This window comes from Echinops telfairi, unplaced genomic scaffold, assembly GCF_000313985.2.
Source record: "Echinops telfairi isolate 266 unplaced genomic scaffold, ASM31398v2 ScPeMD7_9;HRSCAF=40, whole genome shotgun sequence".
Taxonomy (NCBI): domain Eukaryota; kingdom Metazoa; phylum Chordata; class Mammalia; order Afrosoricida; family Tenrecidae; genus Echinops; species Echinops telfairi.
Window position 1 is genome coordinate 44,934,377 of NW_022103906.1, and position 18,771 is coordinate 44,953,147.

Here is an 18,771-nt window from a genome sequence, read left to right on the forward strand (position 1 = left end):
TATGTTCCATATGTGGGTGTATTTCCACATATATATGGAAATCACTAGTCACCAGAACTCAAGGGAAAAAATACACTTCAAGATCTATCTTGAAGTTCAATGCTGTCTGTGATAGGATAGTATTTACTTGTATACTAGAAAATCCAATGAATACAACTATTATTCATATTTATGCACCAAGCCCTAAAGCTAGTTATACAGAAACTGAAAAATTCTACCAAATATTTCAATCTGAAATTGTTCAAACAAGTAATTGTGATGTTTTGATAACACAACTCAACAAAATAAAATGTTTTTCTCTTAAAAAATCCTAAAAAGCATTTTTATATGGATTGAGAAGTTACTCTTAAATTGCATGTGGATAACAAAGAAAAAATAGCAAAACTAAGTTTTAAAAGAACACAGTTGAAGAACTTGCATATCCCAACTTTAAAATATTTATAAATCTACCATAATCAAGCAGTTTAGAACTGGCATAAGGATAGACATTATTAACTCAAGGAAACAACTGAGGACCCAGAAACAAACTTCTATATTTGTTTTTTAATTGATTCTTGACAAGGGTGCCAAGGCAATTCAAAGGAGCAAAAATAGCCTTTTCAAGAAACAGTGCTATGGCAAGTGGATTTTCACATGCAAGAGATGAAATTAGACTCTTAGCTCATACCATACCAATGCGCCACCCCCCCCCCTTCAATAAAAACCCCAACAACCTTAAACCATTCAAATTTAAGAGCTAAATTAATAAAGCATGTAGTGCTGGACCTGATCTGGTTTCCAACGTTTTCCGTATGTTGCGTTTGTACTGTTGTGTTTGCTCATATTAGGGCGTATCTCAGAGAAGTTATGACTCTTGAAGTTGTGTTAAATGTTTTCTGTTTTTCAGTATATGAAACTCAGGATTGACTAACCTATTGGGACAGCAAGTAGAATAAGGATTCGGTGGCAGTGGGTACAGTGGTGGTGGTAGTGGTGGTGGGGTGTGTTAGTCTGGGTAAACTAGGGAAACAAATCCACAGAAACTCATATGTATATGAGAGAGTTTTTATATAAAGGGTGAGTGTACATTAAGAAAGCATCCCAACCCAGTGCTGTCCAAGCCCATGAGTCCAACATTAGCCCATATGGCTGACACTGATCTACAAAGTCCTCCTCAATCTCCCAAAAAACACGCAATGACGCTGACTGCAGGAGGAAAATTGAATCAATGAGTGTGTAAGCATCTCAGCGATGACAGGGGTCTTCACGTGGCTGCTCCAGCACCCAGGGCTGCATCAGGATAGGTCCATGTGGCTTCTTCTCAGGAATGTCTTGCAGGAAGTGAGCCTTGCCAGCTGAAGCAGGGAACTGCAAAGACAGCTGCACCCTGGTCCAACCATCACAAAGCAAGAGACCCTAAGAGAATAAAAAGACAGGCCCCAGATAGAGAAAGACTTTTGCAAATCATGTATTTGATAAGGGACTTGCATTCAGAATATGTAAGGAACTATTGCTGTTCTGAATGTTGTTGTTATTAGGGACTGTCAAGTCAGTTGTGACCCACAGTGACCCTAGCTATGTACAACAGAACAAAACAATGCCCAGGCCTGCACACCTCACAACTGTTACTCTGTTTGAGCCCATTGTTGCAGACACGAGGTCAGCCCAGCTGGTTGAAAGCATTCCTCGTTGTTCACTACTCCGTTACCCAACATGATGACCTTTCCCAGAGACTGCTAACTCCTGATGACATGTCCAAAGTACAGGAGAGGAAGTCTCACCGTCCTTGCCACGAAGGAGCCTCCTGGTTGTCTTTTTTCCAATACAGATGTCTGTTCTTTTGGCAGTCCAGGCTACTTTCAATACTCTTCCCCAGCACCATAATGCAAAGGCATCAATGGTTCTTCAGTCTTCCTCAGATGGTCGCAAAAGGTTTGTCTTCCGATGACACGACTGACGCCTAGAGAAAAAGCAGAAGCCCCCAATAAAAGCTCGTTCTTTCTGAACTGCTGTTTCGTTTCTACAAAACAGGCCACCTTCTCTGTCTTACCACAAGAGGTGACCGTCACTTACACAGTTCATGCCATGTGCCCTATTAGTCTGTTTTTTTCATTTTATTGGGAGCTCTTAAAGATATTATAACATTCCATAGTTCAATCACATCAAAGCAGTATTGTACAATTGCTTCCACATCAGTTTCAAAACATAATTTTTCTTGAACTCCTGGATATCAGCTACCCTTTATCTAACCCTCTCTCCCCCATTTTACCCCCAGGAACCCTTATTATTATTTTTATTTTTTGCATATAATTTTCCCCTATATCTTACACAACCCAGTATCTCCATTCACCTACTATTCTGTTGTTCAATCCCATCAAGTGGGATTATCCAGTTATCAAAGCTGCTATCCCCCTACTCCTCCCTTCCACCACCCCCCCTCAGGGAACCACTACTCCTGTCACTGTCTCTGAGGAGTCCTCTATCTTGCACACCAGGTACCAAGTGGTCTTAAGTAGTCAAATGAACCTACATAAATTTAACATGATTAATGAGATAAAAGAAATAAAATCCATAATATTAAGGGGAGGAAATATTAAAGAACCAGAACAGCGGTTCTCAACCTGTGGGTCGTGACCACTTTGGGGGTCGAACGACCCTCTCACAGGGGTTGCCCAATTCATAACAGTAGCAAAATGACAGTTATGAAGTAGCAGCAAAAATCATTTTATGGTTGGGGGTGGTCATCACACCATGAGGAACTGTATTAAAGGGTTGCAGCATTAGGAAGGTTAAGAACCACTGAATTAGAGGGTAGTTGTGTGGTTCATCAGTACTTTACCGCATTTGGATTTATCAGCCCTTCTGGGTGGCCCTTCTGAGAGGAGCTGTCCCATTGTCTTACAGGTGGGTTTTGGGTCTCCACTATATCCATGCCCCTTCATATCAATTTGGTTGCTTGTTTTTAAACTTCTGATGCCTCTTCCTGTCGACACCTGGTGATCACACAGGTTGCTGGGAGTTGTTGCTTCCTGCTAGATGGCCGTTGGTTTGACTGCAAGCCTTTAGGACCCCAGACACTATATCCTTTAATAGCTGGTCACATCAGCTTTCTTCACCACATTTGCTTAAGCACCCATTTGTCTTCAGCGATCGTGTAGGGAAGGTTACTATCACACAGTGCATCATTATTAGAATAAATGTTTCTTGTACTGAGGTAAGATTTAAGTAGAGGCCCAAGTCCATCTGCTTTTTGTTGCTTTTCCTCTATATACATACATAAGCAAACACATGTATTTATTTATATACTACATATTATGGTAGGTATAATCTGGTGTCAACTTGTGGAGGCATGGATCTAGCCTGTCAATCAGGTTGCAGCTTGAAGAGCTCATTTGGAGGTGCCATGGAGATAACTAGTTCCCTGGAGGCCAGGTACACACTCACTCCCTTCGAGACATTCCTGATGACAAGCCTGATGGAGCTATGCTGATGTAGCCAGAGCCCTGGAACTGGAGGAGCCACGTGGAGACCCGTGCCAGCGCTGAGATACTTTCACCACCACTGGAACCACAAGACTTGCCACCCACTGGCCTGCATTCGGTGTCATTGCATGGCTGCATGAGTCTAAAGTGGAATTTATGGACTAGTATCAACATATGGGGTAATATCAAACTTATGCACTTGACCTGGACTGGGCTGGGATGTTTTCTTAATGTACAATTGCTCTTTGATATAAACTTCTGTCTAACACACACAAAAGAAAGAAAACAAGAAAATACCATGGTTTGGATCAGGCTCACCTTAGTCTTCAAAGTGACATCCTTGCTCTTCAACACCTTCAAGAGGACTTGTGCAGCATATTTGCCCAATGTAAGATGTCATTTGAGTTCTGTTGCTTCTATGAGTGTTGATTATGATCAAGATGAAATCCTTCACCATTTCAATCTTTTTTCTGTTTATCACGATGTTGTCTATAGGTTGTGTGGATTTTGGTTTTCTTTACATTGTTATAATTTTTTTTTTTTTACATTGTGTTATAATTTATATCGAAGAGTACAGTCCTTGATCTTCATCAGCAAGTGCTTCAAGTCCTGCTTAATCTTGGCAAGCAAAGTGGTGTCATCTACATATTGCAGGTTGTTAACAAGCCTTTCTCCAATCTGGATTCCCTGTTCACACAGTGCACCTTCTCTGATTATCATTATTTTTAAAATTTCAACATTTTTATTGCCTTTTCTGATGTTTAATCATTACACAGAATGAATAAATTTGGTGAAAAGATATAACCCTGATACACACTTTTTTTCTGGTTTTAAACTACACGGTTCAATTTGTTCAATTCCAGTGATGCCACTTGGCCCATGTACAGGTTCTATATCAGCACCATGAAGTATTCTGGAATTCCCATTCTTCTCAATGCTATCTATAGTTTATCATGATTCATAGTCAAATGCTTTTGCATCGTTAATAAAACAGAAGCTAGCATCTTTCTGGGGTTCTCTGCTTTCAGCCAAGGTCCACCTGACACAGGAAATGATATATCCCTTATTCCATGTCCTCTTCTAAATCTGGCCTGAATTTCTGGCAGTTTCCTGTTGATGTAGGGCTGCAACCATTGTTAAATTTCTTCAGTAACATTTTACTTGCACGGAATATTAATGATATTGTGTGATAATTTCTAGTTTCTACTGAGTCACCTTTCTTTGGAATGAGTACAAATATGGATCTGTTCCAGTCTCTTGGCCAGATACCCTGTTTCCCCGAAAATAAGACAGTGTCTTATATTAATTTTTGCTCCCCCAAATGCCCTAGGTCTTATATTCAGGGGATATCTTATTTTTCCATGAAGAATACGGTACACATTTATTGTTTTATTTAAAGAGACCTCTCACTTCCTGTCTGCCCCAGCTGCACTGCGGCCAACAGTGAGCTGTGCGGTGGCACGCGCTGCTACGGTCCAGAGTTACGGTAGCTTCAAGGGGCCTTATTTTCGGGGGGATGCCTTATATTTCAGCGAGAGGCAAAACTGTAAGTAGGTCTTATTTTCGGGGAAACAGGGTAGTTGTCGTCCAGGTTCTTTTTGGCATAGATGGGCGAAGTGCTGCCAATGCTTCATCAGCTCGTTGAAAACCTTCACTTGCTATTCCTGGAGCCTTGGAGGTTTTGTTGCTGCTGTTGTGTGTGTGCTAATGCCTTCTGTGCAGCTTGGACTTCTTATTTTAATAACATCAGGTCTCAGTCATATATTGCCTGGTTGAATGTCAACCACTACTTATTGGTACAGTGACTGTATATTCATGCCATCTTTTTTGAGGCACCCTGAATAATTCAATATTTTGTCATAGAATTCTTCTTTTTTTAATCATTTATTGGGGGCTCATACAACTCTTATCACAATCCATCCATCCATCCATGTGTCAAGCACATTTGTTCATTTGTTGCCATCATCCTTTTCAAAACATTTTTTTCTACTTGTGTCCTTAGTATCCGCTCATTTTCCCCCCTCCCTCCCTCATGAACCCTTGATAAGTTTTAAATTATTTTTTCATGTCTTACACTGATCGCTGTCCTCCTTCACCCATTTTTTTATTGTTCGTCCCCCAGGGAGAGGGTTATATGTAGATCATTGTGATCGGTTCTCCCTTTATCCCCACACCTTACCCTTACCCTCCTAGTTATCACTACTCTCATTGTTGGTCCTAAGGGGTTTAACATAGAATTCTTTAATATTGAAACTCAAAGCTTAAATGTTTGCATTAATTACTTCAGCTTGATATATGCTGAGCATATTCTTCTCTTTGGGTTTTCTAACTTCAAGTCTTTGCAAATTTTATGATAATAATTTACTTTGTTTTCTTCAGCTGCCCCTTGAAATTTTCTGTTCCTCATCATTTCTTCCACTTGCTTTAGCTATTCCATGATCAAGGTCAAGTTTCAGAATCTCTTCTGACTTCCACTTTGGCCTTTCCTTTCTTTCCTTTTTTTTTTGCTTGTTTTTAAATAACCTTTTGCTTTCTTCATGTATGATGTTCTTGATGTCATTCCACAGTGTGTTAGGCAGGGTTCTCTAGAGAAATAAAATCAGGACGCTTATGATTACATCTATATGAGGATAGGTTTATAAAGCGAGAAGGAATATAACAGTTAATTAATCCACATAGCAGTACAGAGGGTTCAGTTCAACTCACTTCCATGGAACAGTTTATATACTGGAAGTCCTTCAACTCATGTGGGCTGCCGCCAAGATCAAGGAAGCAGACAGCGGCAGAGTCCTTCCTCAGGTAAGACAAGCAGAGTCTTCCCACAGGCAGCAAACAGCAGGGTGGGTCACCAACAGTGAGTAGCTTGGGAGCTTAGCAAAGCAGGCCCGGATGGGATATCAAATGCAAGCAATGCAAGGCGATAGGATCCACCAGCCTCAATCTCAAGTGATGTACGTACCAGCAGCATGGTGAAGCAGGTGTTGAAGGAGCCTCAAGCTGTAGTGATATGATTCAGATTGGCTTGACCCACAGGTAGTGTAGCTGACAGGTTGAGGCAGAGAACTAACTAAAGCAACAGAATGCTCCAGCATGCTTTGATCGCCAGAGAGAGAGAGAGAGAGAGAGATAGGCCTGGCAGAGCCATTTATGTCTTTGCCCTCCAATCAAACTACGACCTGATTAATCCCATATGTTCCTATTGTCCAGGTTGGCACAATAGACCTCTCACACACAGCTCATCAGTTATCTGTCATTAGGGTTCAAGCAATCAAATCTATTCTTGAGATGGTCTCAAAATTTAGATGAAACATACTCGATTGTATTTGGATTCACGTGGACTTGTTTTAATTTTCTTTATCTTCAACTTGAACTTAGATATGAGCAATTGATGGTCTATCCCACAGTTGGCCCCTGGCCTTTCTCCGGCTGATTTAATTGAGCTCTTCCCACAGATGGAATCAATGTGATTCCTTTGTACTCCATCTGGTGAGATCCATGTGTATGTTGTTGTTAGGTGCTGTTGAGTTGGGTCTGACTTACCAATCTGACTCTATGATAGCATGAAACAATGCCCAGTCCTGTGCCATCTTCACAACTGTTCCCATGTTTGAACCCATTGTTGCAAAAACTGTGTCAGTTCATGTTGTTGAGGGCCTTCCTCTTTTGTTCTGCCCCTCTTTACCAAGCATGGTGTGCTTCTCCAAGGACTGGTCTCTCTTGATATGTCCAAAGTATGTGAAACGAAGTCTCACCAGCCTTGCCTCGAAGGAGCCTTCTGCTGTACTTCTTCCAAGACAGATTTGTTTGTTCTTTTGGCAGTCCATGGTACTTTCAAGATTCTTTACCAGCTGGATGCATAACCTTGCCTCCCTCCTCTCCCCCGACCTGGGGGATGGATAACAGAAATGTGGGTGAAGGGATATAGCTGACGGTGTAAGATATGAAAAAACAAAACAAACAAAATATATATAATTTATTAAGGGTTCACGAGGGTGGGATGGCAGGGGAGGGAGGGAAAAAAGAGGAGCCAATAACAAAGGGCTCAAGTTGAAAGATAATGTTTTGAAAATGATGATGGTAACATACATACAAATTTGCTTGATATAAATGATTTGTAGATTGTTATATCTGTAGGAGCCCCCAATGAAATATTTATTATAAAAATACATTCTTCACCAGCACCATAATTCAAATGCTTCAGTTCTTTGGTTTTCCTTATTGAATGTCCAACTTTCACATGCACATGAGGCTATTAAAACATCAAGGCTTGAGTCAGGTGCACTTTAGTCCTAAAAGTAACATTTGTCACCATTTATGTTGTGGAAAAGATGTTCATAATGAAGAAGTTGTCTTACATAATTCTATCATGGGATCTTTAGTTTAATGAGATTAATTTCTATCATTAAGGGCATATTTTCCAATTCATTTTGTTCCCAACGCTTGCATTCTTTTGCACTTTAATCAGCAATAATTATTAATGCATCTCGATTGTATGTTTGATCAATTTCAGATTGAAGAAGTTGGTGGAAGTATTGTTTCTTCGTCATTGGCTTTAGGGGTTGGTGGATAAACTTGAAGAATAGTTGTATTACCTGGTCTTCCTTCCAGATGAAGAGATACCGTCCTGCCAGAGACAGCAGTGTACTTCAAGATCGATCCTGAAATGTTCCTCTGGATGATTTATGCAATGTTATTTCTTTCGAATTTGTCAGTCCTGGTATAGTAAATTATATGCCTCATTCAAAATAGCCAATATTTGGCCATTTCAGCTCACTAATACCTAGAATATCAACCTTTATGCACTCCATTTCATTTTGGCAACTTGCTATTTTTCTAGACCATACCTGATATTTTCTAGACCATACCTCAGGTTCGAATTGGTAATACCTATTCCAGCTATTTCTTTAATTTTGAGTGTGTCCTGTGGGAAATTGAGAACTGGGAAGATTTAGACTAGGAGGAAGACTTTGGTGGAGGAAGGCCTTGAGGCCTGAGTTGGAGATGAATCAGTCACATTCTTCTGATTCCCCACGATGTTCCCCCTTAATAATGCCATTGTTAAGATACAGCCTAGAAGCACATGGTTGCTACTATACCCTTGGAGGTTCACTGCGTGAAGGCTGTCTGCCATCAAGGGCGATCAGGCCACCCCACCCTAAGTGCGGCCCACTGCCCTTTGATAAGGATCAGAGATTGTTCCCTTGGAGGAGAGCTCAGGGACACTTAAGGTCAACTCAGCTTAGAGACGAGCAAGGTTAAGCCTCCATCTTAACTCTAGAACCTGCCCATCTTGTTACATATGTGCCTTCCTGTTGTGTGTATGCGTATGCCCCTAGCAAGTCCCCTCCCTGTTATGTTTATGCTTCTAGCACAACCCCTTCCTGTTACGTATGTGTATAATGTGGTTTGCATGCCCGAGATTATATAAGCCTGTGAGAAAATACGTTCTCTCTCTTTTGATCTGGTCATCTGAAGAGATGAGCCCTTGCATGCTTTGTCTGATGTTTCTTTCATTTCCCCTTCAATTACACAACCACCCCTTAGGACCCACTTGGTTGTGGAGGCTGGACCCCCATGGTGTCCCATTAGCCAATGAAGGTCCTGAAGGCTTTCCTCCATCTCCATCAATGTGCTCTTTGAGGAGAAAGCGCTTTCTCAGCTGCAGTGTGGGTGTCTTCCAACTGGAGGGGCTTGTCTTCTGGCATTACATCAGACAATGTTTTCCTGCTAGCATAAGATTTTCAGTGGTTAATCCCTCAGAAGTGAATTATCTATTCCTTCTTCCAATTATGGTATTCATCTGCAAGCTCCACTGAAAACCATTCGCCATGGGTGACCTAGCTGGCATTTGAAATACCAGTGGTGTAGCTTCCAGCATCCCAATAAACCAAAAGCCACTGCAATTTGACACACCGACAAGAGATGGGGGGTTCAAAGTCATAGTTGCTAAATGTGTGCTCAGTCAGATCCTCTCCACCCTAAGGAATCATACATGCATTATTCTGTAGCTTACTTTCTCACTTAACAGCACTCCCTGGAAATTTCTGATATTCATATAGAAAATACTTCACTTTTTAAAAGAGCTCTATAATATTTTACAGTATGGGAAAATCCTTTTTTACAAAGTGTATAATTTGTTTTTATACCTTATTTAATTAAGAAATAGCATGAAAGTTTAAAATCTAGCTATTTCTGTTCTTTTTAACTATTTTACCTCTTCTATGTGAATTACATATAGTTTTATTACCGTATGGACAAATATTTACATATACAATATTTACTTTTTAGAGTTTTAGGTTTTATTGTGATTGAGAACAAGATCACCTATTACACACGTTCAAGGGCTTTTGAAAAAAATGTGTACTTTTTGTGTTTGGAGGTGCAAAGTTTTGTGTATTAATGACAAAGTTAAATATATTTAAAAATAGTTGCCATTGAAGCTGCTCCAACTCTTGATGACTGATGCTTGTCAGAGTCAGGGTTTCAGTGATGAATTTTCCAGAAGCAGATGACCAGTCTACTCTGGGGTGCCTCTCAATCAAACGAAACCAAACCAAACCTACTGCTGGCAAGCGGATTCTGATTCCCAGCACCCCAAGGTAGGATTTTAGAGGCTGGTGGCTTGCTGGTAGTGTGATGCTTACCTGACAGCAAGATTCAAACCATATGCTTTCAGTTAGGAGCCAAGTGAGTTAACGGTTTATATCACTCAGTAACCCCCAATTTAATATTTCACTCACTGATAGCCATTGAGCTAATTCCCACAAAGGATAGGACAGGACAGGGCTGCTCACTGGGGGTTTCCAAGACTGTAACTCTTTATGGGAGTAGAGAGTCTCACCTTTCTACCTTGCAGTGCCTGAGGGTTACAAACTGCTGGCTTTATGGTTAGCAGCCCAATTAGTAGACACTAGAATACTTAACAGCTTCAAATTGTTATTTATCTTAAATGTTAGATACTTAGAAAAACGTATTTATAACTACAGTATAAGGAAATTTTGATAGGATCATAGTGAAAGATTGAACTATGTTGTGATGTTTGCTTTAATGCAGTTATGATTATTGTATACGCTTGTGGCTTGGGGGAGACGTTTCTTTGTCTCATGTAACACACCTCTCTACTCAGCCTGGCTTCAATTAATACTAATCCCACATTCTCTTTGTCATCACTTGCCTTGTATTTATGTTTCTCTGTTTCCGTTTTAAGTAAGGAGTGAGGGTTTATTTTTGACATGATTATAAATTTATAGCTGAATTCTACAGAGGCCTGATGTTGGCTGCTCCTACTTGTTGGCTACATTGTAACTGCACTTAATACAGTACTGGCAGAGAGAGGGAGTTTTCTTGAAACTTTTTATTTCTCTTCCTACACGTCTTCTTTTCTTATATTCAGGGCAGACAGGAAAGAAGAAGAGGTACAAAATTGCACATCTGCTGTCCTGTCATTAACACCGCAACTGTTTGACTTCTAAGATGATTGCTCCTGCTTTTAGCTTGCAAAGAGCTAAGAGCAATTCACCGGGAAATCAAACTTTAATTTTAGAGTTGTTGAATTACCAAGCAGCATGCTTTTTTTTTTCAAATGATTAGTCTTATTTTGATCTATTTTTCCTTCCCACAGTGAAAATAATTTTGGGAATACTGAACAACAAAAGAAAATAGAAAGCAAAGGTCCCTAATATTCTCTCTCTGAAATGTACCATGACCGTCTTTTTACATATAAATATACATATGTATGCACACGTGGGCACAAGCACACCTATACACACACATATACATATATTTCAAAGTTTTATCTCATGCACAGTTTATTGTTTTTCGGTGTGGCATAGAGCCAGTATTTCTCTTTGTTCCATGTTATAGGTCTAGAGACAGATAAAGTGATGCTAGCCGATGGTGTTGTTAGAGGTCATCAGTTGATTCCAGTTCAGATCCCACCAGACGTTGCCCAGCCCTTCAGCATCATCTCACTTGGTGCTATGTGTGAGTACACCAGGGGAAACACTGCCAATCTAGTTCATTGAGGGTCTGTGTCTTTTTTGCTAACCTTTTACTTTGCCAAATGTGATAGTTAATTTTTTGTGGGCCAGGATTTTGTTTGGTAGTTAATACCTAATAATCTCCCATAACTTGACCTGACACAATGTAATCACAGCCAGTCAATTGGGAAATTAGGCCGGGATGAAACATCCTGGAAAAATACAACTTTCCTCTAGTTCCTAAATGCTTCCCCCGCCCCCACTATCATGATCCCAATTCTACCTTGCAAGTCTGGCTAGACCAGACGATGTACACTGGTACAGATAGGAACTGGAAACACAGGGAATCCAGGGCGGATGAGCCCTACAGGACCAGTGGTGTGAGTGGCGATACTGGAAGGGTAGAGGGAGAGTGGGTAGGAAAGAGGGAACCGATTACAAGGATCTACATGTGACCTCCTCCCTGGGGGACGGACGACAGAAAAGTAGGTGAAGGGAGACATCGGACAGGACAAGATATGACAAAATAAACAATTTATAAATTATCATGGGCTCATAAGGGAGGGAAGAGCGGGGAGGGAGGGGGAAAAATGAGGACCTGATGCAGGGGGCTTAAGTGGAGAGCAAATGTTTTGAGAATGATGAGGGCAATGAATGAACAGGGTGTGCTTTACACAATTGATGTATGTATGGATTGTGATAAGAGTTGTATGAACCCCTAATAAAAGGATTAAAAAAAAAAAAGAAAGAAAAATCCTGACCCAGGTTAGAGCCATAAGACAATCAATTGAAAGGTGGTTTCCTCAGGGGTATGGCCTGCTTCCAGTCTAAATGGACTCTGGAAAAGCTTGTTTGCTTTTTGCTGGGTTTGAATCTTACATATGCTTACTGATCTTTGGACTTGAACCACGTCTGCCAATCTTGGGAATCATCAGCAGCCTACCTGCCAAATCTTAGATTAATTTGCCTCGGCTGCCACCTCCTGCCAATCTTTCAGTAACCTGAACCAAAAGAAGTCTCCAACCTAAAATGAGCCCATGGACTCGGGACCTGCCTGGACATGGATCTGCCCTCTTCTACAATTGTGTGAGCCGTTGTCTCGATCTAACTGTGTGTGTTCACTGGTTTTGATTCGCTAGTGAACCCAACCTAAGACATTTGGTACTAAGAGTGGTTCTAAAGAAACAAAAATTTAAGGGTAAGCTTTGCATACTGATTCTCAAATAGAATTAGTTTTCAAGACACTGATAACTCTGCTCCCCTTAGTATTGATAACTGCCACCATTATTACTGGTAACTCTGCTTCTATTAGTAAAGCGGATGTTGTTAACCCATCATACGGGTTGGAAATGCTAATAAGCAAAATATCACCTACCATAGGTTAAGTATTGATGAGAAGTGAAGCTCTAGTGTTTGATGTTTTTCATAATTTTTTCAGGATGACAAGTATAGGGGAACTGATGATTGAGTGGTACTACTTACCATGAACCAAGTGAGAAAGAGGTAATCTCAGTGCTCCGCGCCACGGTTCAAGTACCGAATAAAAGACTTCGTTATGATGGCAGAGAACCTGTTGCAGAACTTCTCTTGTTCCGAGCCTCCCTCAAAGCTGGTTTCGAGTCACTTGAGAAGCAGGCCAGAGCAGCACACCCAAATAAGGAATCTACTGCCTCCAAAACCCAGAGAGGCTCAGCAGGTGTTGGGCTTCTTTTAGCTATGGGAGGGGCCTGATGCTATAATTTATTTTTCACTTTAGTAGGAATATCTCAACATGCCTCATACCACTGGACTTCTAGAAACTTCACTGAGGTGGAAAGTGCCTACATTCATGTGGGGTTAATTTCCCACCTTCTACCACACATATTTTTTTTACCAATAAGTCTAAAGTTATTGATACTTCTTCCTTACTAAGTTCAATCAGCATGTCATCAATGTAATGGACCAGTGTGAAATTTTGTGGAAGGGAAAGATGACCAAGGTTCCTAAATTATGACATAGTACTGGAAAGTTGATATAACCCTGAGGGAAGTCATGAAAATATATCATTGCCTTGGCCAGCTGAGGTCAAACTGCTTCTGGTGGTCCTTCAAAACCAGAATTGACAAAAACTATTGGCCAGATCAATAGCAGCATACCAGGTACCGGAAGAAGTATTAATTTTCTCAGGCAGTGAAACCACATCTGGTCAGCAACTACAATCAGAGCTGCCCCTTGGTTAAGATAAGAATCTGTCATTATCCAAGATTCATGTTTGGTTGTTTTTTTGCACAGGTCAAATAAGTGAGTTAAACTGATGCTGTGGGAATTACCACTCCTGTGTCCTTCAAGCCCTAGATGGTGACACTAATCTCTGAAATCCCTCCAGTAACATATATATGCATAGAATATTTTTTGTTTTGTTTGCTTAAAAAATATATGAAGAAATTGTGGTTAGTGCATTTTAGTACAAGTACTAGTTGTATCATGTTGGGTACATATGACATTATAATTGCATTTGGAGATTATGTATCATTTAAGGGGATGTGCACAGGTGCCAATGAGTGGACTATTAATGTTTATGTTAACTTGGTTGAGACAGGATTCTCAGTGGTTTGGTAGCAATCCCCCATGATCTGACTTAACAGTGTCCTCACGGCTATTCCGTTGTACACCATTAGAGTGGGTGCCAACACCCGTACTCAGGCTAGAACCCTGATGCCATCAATTGAGAGGGCATTTCCTCGAGGATATGGCCTGCGTCCAATACAAGTGGATGCTGAAGAAAAGCTTGTTTGCTTTTTTGACTGGGTCTGGATTCTGCATATGCTCACTGACCTCTAGTTCTTTAGACTTAAGCCAACAAAGTGCCATATCGCCTGCCAATCCTAGGCATTTCAGCAGCCTGCCATCTGACCTACTGACTTTGGATTCAATCACCTTGCAAACATCAGCCTGTGGTCTTCCCACTAATTTTGGGTAAATCAGTGCCCAAAGCTACATGAGTCAGAAGCCTCCAGCCATCTGACCCTATGGACCTGGAACTGCCTGGATTTGGACTTGTCTACTTCTATTGTGGGAGCCATTGTCTTGTAACAAAGTTCTTTTTACATATCACATATAGGTGGTACGGGTTTTACTCTCTAGTGGACCCAGCCTAAAACCCCAAGCATAATGTCTTTTACCAGGAAGCCCGAACCAACCCCAAGGGACATGTAGTGTGTGTGCAAATTAGATCTGTGTTGTTTTACAAAAAAGAAAAAACCTCACTGCCATAGGGTTGATTCTGACCCATAGTGACTCTACAGGGTAGAGTATAATTGGCCCTTTGGTTTCCAAGGCTGTACATCTAGATTTCTGTAATTTTGAGGTTTTTGTTTACTTTACTGAGATAACTATAGATACACTATAAAGTGCACTCCTTTGATTATACAGTTTTATGCATGCTAGCAAATGTGCATTATCTGTAACCTATGCTGTCATAAGGAGTCTTGTAATCACACTGGAAAGTTCACTTGTGTCCCTGGGGTAAATCACTGTTTTTACTTCTATCATCATTGCTTAAATTTTCTCTATTGTAATTTGTTTCTGGCTTGCCTCAGCCTCACCTTGTAGCCTTTGACAAGTTCAATGAGATCAGTTGACCTCTGAAGACTTATTCCAGTTCTCTGAGTCTATGAACCGCTATTTTGTACCTATCTGAAGAAGCTTCCAAAAGTTCATGGAAAAAATTGACTTAAGGATAATGGAATTTTCCCATGAATATTTGAACTGCCCTGGAATCTTCATTCTATGGCACATGACCGCTTACAAAGCCCACTGCCGTCAATCAAGTCGATGCTGACCCAAAGTGACCCTAGAGGATGGGGTAGAACTGCCCCTGAGTTTCTGAGAGACTGTAACTCTTTATGGGAGTACTAAACCCTTTCTTCTGTGGAATGGCTGATGGTTTCAAACTGTGAACCTTTCAGTTAGCAGCCCAGTGTGTATAACCACTATGCCACCATAGCTCCTAGGGAAAAATTATACTCTTTATCAATGATCACGGTATCAATGTGACAGATTGTTCAAGGGCAGTATGGAAAGATCATCAGTGTTCTAGACTGAGGGCACCTTGATAGGGGTTAATGGGAATCTGATGTTCCTTGCAGAAACAAACGACTGGTAGACAAGGTAGAGACTCCCAAATAGATGAATAATAATTGGGAAAAGAGAACCAAATTCATCATGTTTCACTGATCTGGAACAGAACTGAACTTACAAAGTATAAAATACACCTTCACTTATGGTGAGAAAAGTGCTAGCAGATGGTGCTAATGAAATCAGGCTCAGGGTCACTTAAGGGGCAACCAAACTTCTTGATCTCCTGCTAAGTCTAGACAACCTCTTTAACTGTCGGTTCTTCCTTTAACTCTAAGCATTCTTTTTCAAACTTCAGAGTGTGTCCATGATCATGGATAAGCTTGATTTTATCACATTTTCTTTCCTGGATGTTTAAATATCCTTACTGAACATGATACTGTGCCCACCACCCCAGAGGTGTGCTATGGGTCTATAATGGTAAGCCTGCTAGGTCTAACCTTGATCACTGTTTTAGGTTTTTCTTTCTGGGAATTTCTATAATGGACCTAACATAGAAATATAGATTTGCTATCTTCTAGTCTGTGGTAGTTACATAATCTGGTGTCACATTGAGAGGATTACGAGTGAAGGGGTTGAGTCCGGCCTGTATCAAGATGTAACCAAAGTGTGGGCATGGCCTTTTCCTGAGCATTCTGGAAACTCCTGGATTTCCTCCTTGGAGGCAGGAGACTCTCTCTCTCTACTCCCTCCCTGAGAGATGCTCTACTGACAAGACACATGGCACTATGCCCTGGGAGCTGGAGAAGCAGCATGGACCTACCCTGCTACAACCAGAAACCTCTGGAGCGGAGAAGCCACGTAGAGACCCCTGCCAGTGCTGAGATGCTTACAATGCCACTGGATCCAGAAGACTTCCAACTCACTGGCCTGCGATCTTCCTGCACTCGGCGTCTTTGCATGTGTTTCGTGAGTCTGAAGAGGAATTTACAGATTGGTATCGGACATATGGGCTAATATCGGACTTATGGACTTGATCTGGACTGGGCTGGGATGCTTTCTCAAAATTCAATTGCTCTTGTATATAAAACTCTGTCTTATTCACACGAGTCTCTATGAATTTGTTTCTCTAGTCTACCCAGGCTAACATAAAGTCCTTTTCCTATCCAATCATTATTGGGAAAGGGACTTTTCTAACCAGAAAACACAACACAAAGCTACCATCTGCTAAGCATATAAAGTCAGCTCATTTCTCTCATGGATAGCAATTCCATGAAGTAGTTATATGCTTGGTGTGTAAAAGATGAAGTGAAGCACAGGGATTATTATGGCTCTTCCTTAGGACACGAGGTTAGAGGCAGGCTACAAACTCAGTCTGATGGCAGGGCTAGAATTTTAACCTGCAGTTTCCCAACAAATGAGCTGCCCTAAATAATTTGCCCCCTAAAGTTCTCATTGTTGCATTTCCATTTTCTCACTGGAGCCTCAAAGCATTTGACTGGTATCATCTGTATATATTCTAAGAAGCCCTCATGGAATAGTGCGTTAGATGCTGGTCCCCAAGCACAGCAGTTCAAAGCCACCAGTGCTCTGCCGTATGCAGACGAGGTTTCTACTTGCATAGAGTTACAGTCTCAGAAACCCAAAGGGCAGTTCTGGCCTGCCCCCAGGGTTACTACGAGCAGAATGGACTTGACAGCAGTGAGTGAGTCGATCTTCTAAGTATTTCCAGGAAATCACTACTGAGCAAATGCCATTCTTACTTGGAGTCCTTCGGAGGCACAAAGGGTAAAACATTTGACTACTAATCAAAAAGTTTGATGCTTTGAACCTGAGGTGCTTTGGAAGAGAGGCCAGGGTAGTCTTGAAACAGGTCGCATGCAGCCACGAAAACGTGAAGCACATTCAGCAACACGTGGGCTCATGAGCAGAAATCAATTTGACAACAACTGATTTGGTTTCATGCTACCTGGCACCGAGCCAGACATATGGTCCTCCTAGAATCTCCTTCGAGCTGTGCTGCCACGGAGCGGCAGTTGGCCATCACTGACAATTTCAGCCGCTCTATATACCTGGATCCCCATGGCTCATACCCATGGTGCTTGTACTTGTTTTGTATTATACACCACTGATCTGTAAGCAGAATGATCAACGTAAAGAACACACTTAATTTGCTAATCAGTCCTCAGCCAGAAAATGTAGTAAAGAACCCTATTAACAAAATGAACCTGGAACTGACATACTGTTTTATTAGCATAATGTCTACACCTCAGAGCAGATGCCAACCATAAAACCCAGCACCTAGGTCTCAATAGGAACAAATGATCTAATTTATTATTTCCAGGACAATGCCCCAGTCCCCAGAGGAGGAGGTCATGTTTGGTAAAGTGGAAGGGCAGCGAAACAGAGGAAGATCCTCAATGAGATGGGATGACACAGGGGCGTCATCCATGGGCTCGGGCATCAGAACAATTGTGAGGGTGGTACAGGACCGTCAGTGTTTTGTTGTGCTGTGCACAGGGGACGCTCTGAGTTGGAGCCGCCTCGATGGCACCTAACAACATTAATACTGTGCCAGGTGTTCCTGCAGCTAGACAGCCCAGGTCCTGCCTTGTGAGGAAACACTAATGAAGTGAACTGTGCCCAGGTGATAATGGTTAACAAGCTCTGCGAGCAGGGTGTGCCACCTCGAGCCCGAGACACCAGGTCACAGGAAGCCAGGCACTCAGTGCCCACCTACCGGCTGCTGTGAGTTGACGCTGCTTCACGGTGACTCATGAGTGTCAGAGGACAAGTGTCCCAGGAGATTTTCCAATGGCTCCTTGTCTTCCGATACAGTTCACCAGGCCTTGCTTCTGCAAATGTAGACTTGAAAACAGCTCCTCAGAATTTGTTGCCCAAGAAATACTTACCCTTTGATAGGAATAGTTCGTTTTCCAGTAATGTCTGCAGAAAACAAGCTAGTCAAAGGAGTTATCACCCTACCTCCAAACTCTTAAACCCCTAGATTCTTTGTACCTCTCTCCTTCCAGAGGGGTTTTCCCATAGAAGCTGGCCCGTGGAATATTTCTGTGAAAGCTCATTAACCTAATCTGCTATGTGATCTTTCACTTGCTTTTTGGTTTCAAATAACGTGGTAACCAAGTCAGAGGGTCACCTGAGGCAGAGGGGTCTTTAAGATCTAATCTCGTGAGACGCTGACGATGGAAAGCCGTTTCCACCGCAGGTCATACACAGCACGCACAGAGTTGAGTGCTTGCTTACTCACTAGTACC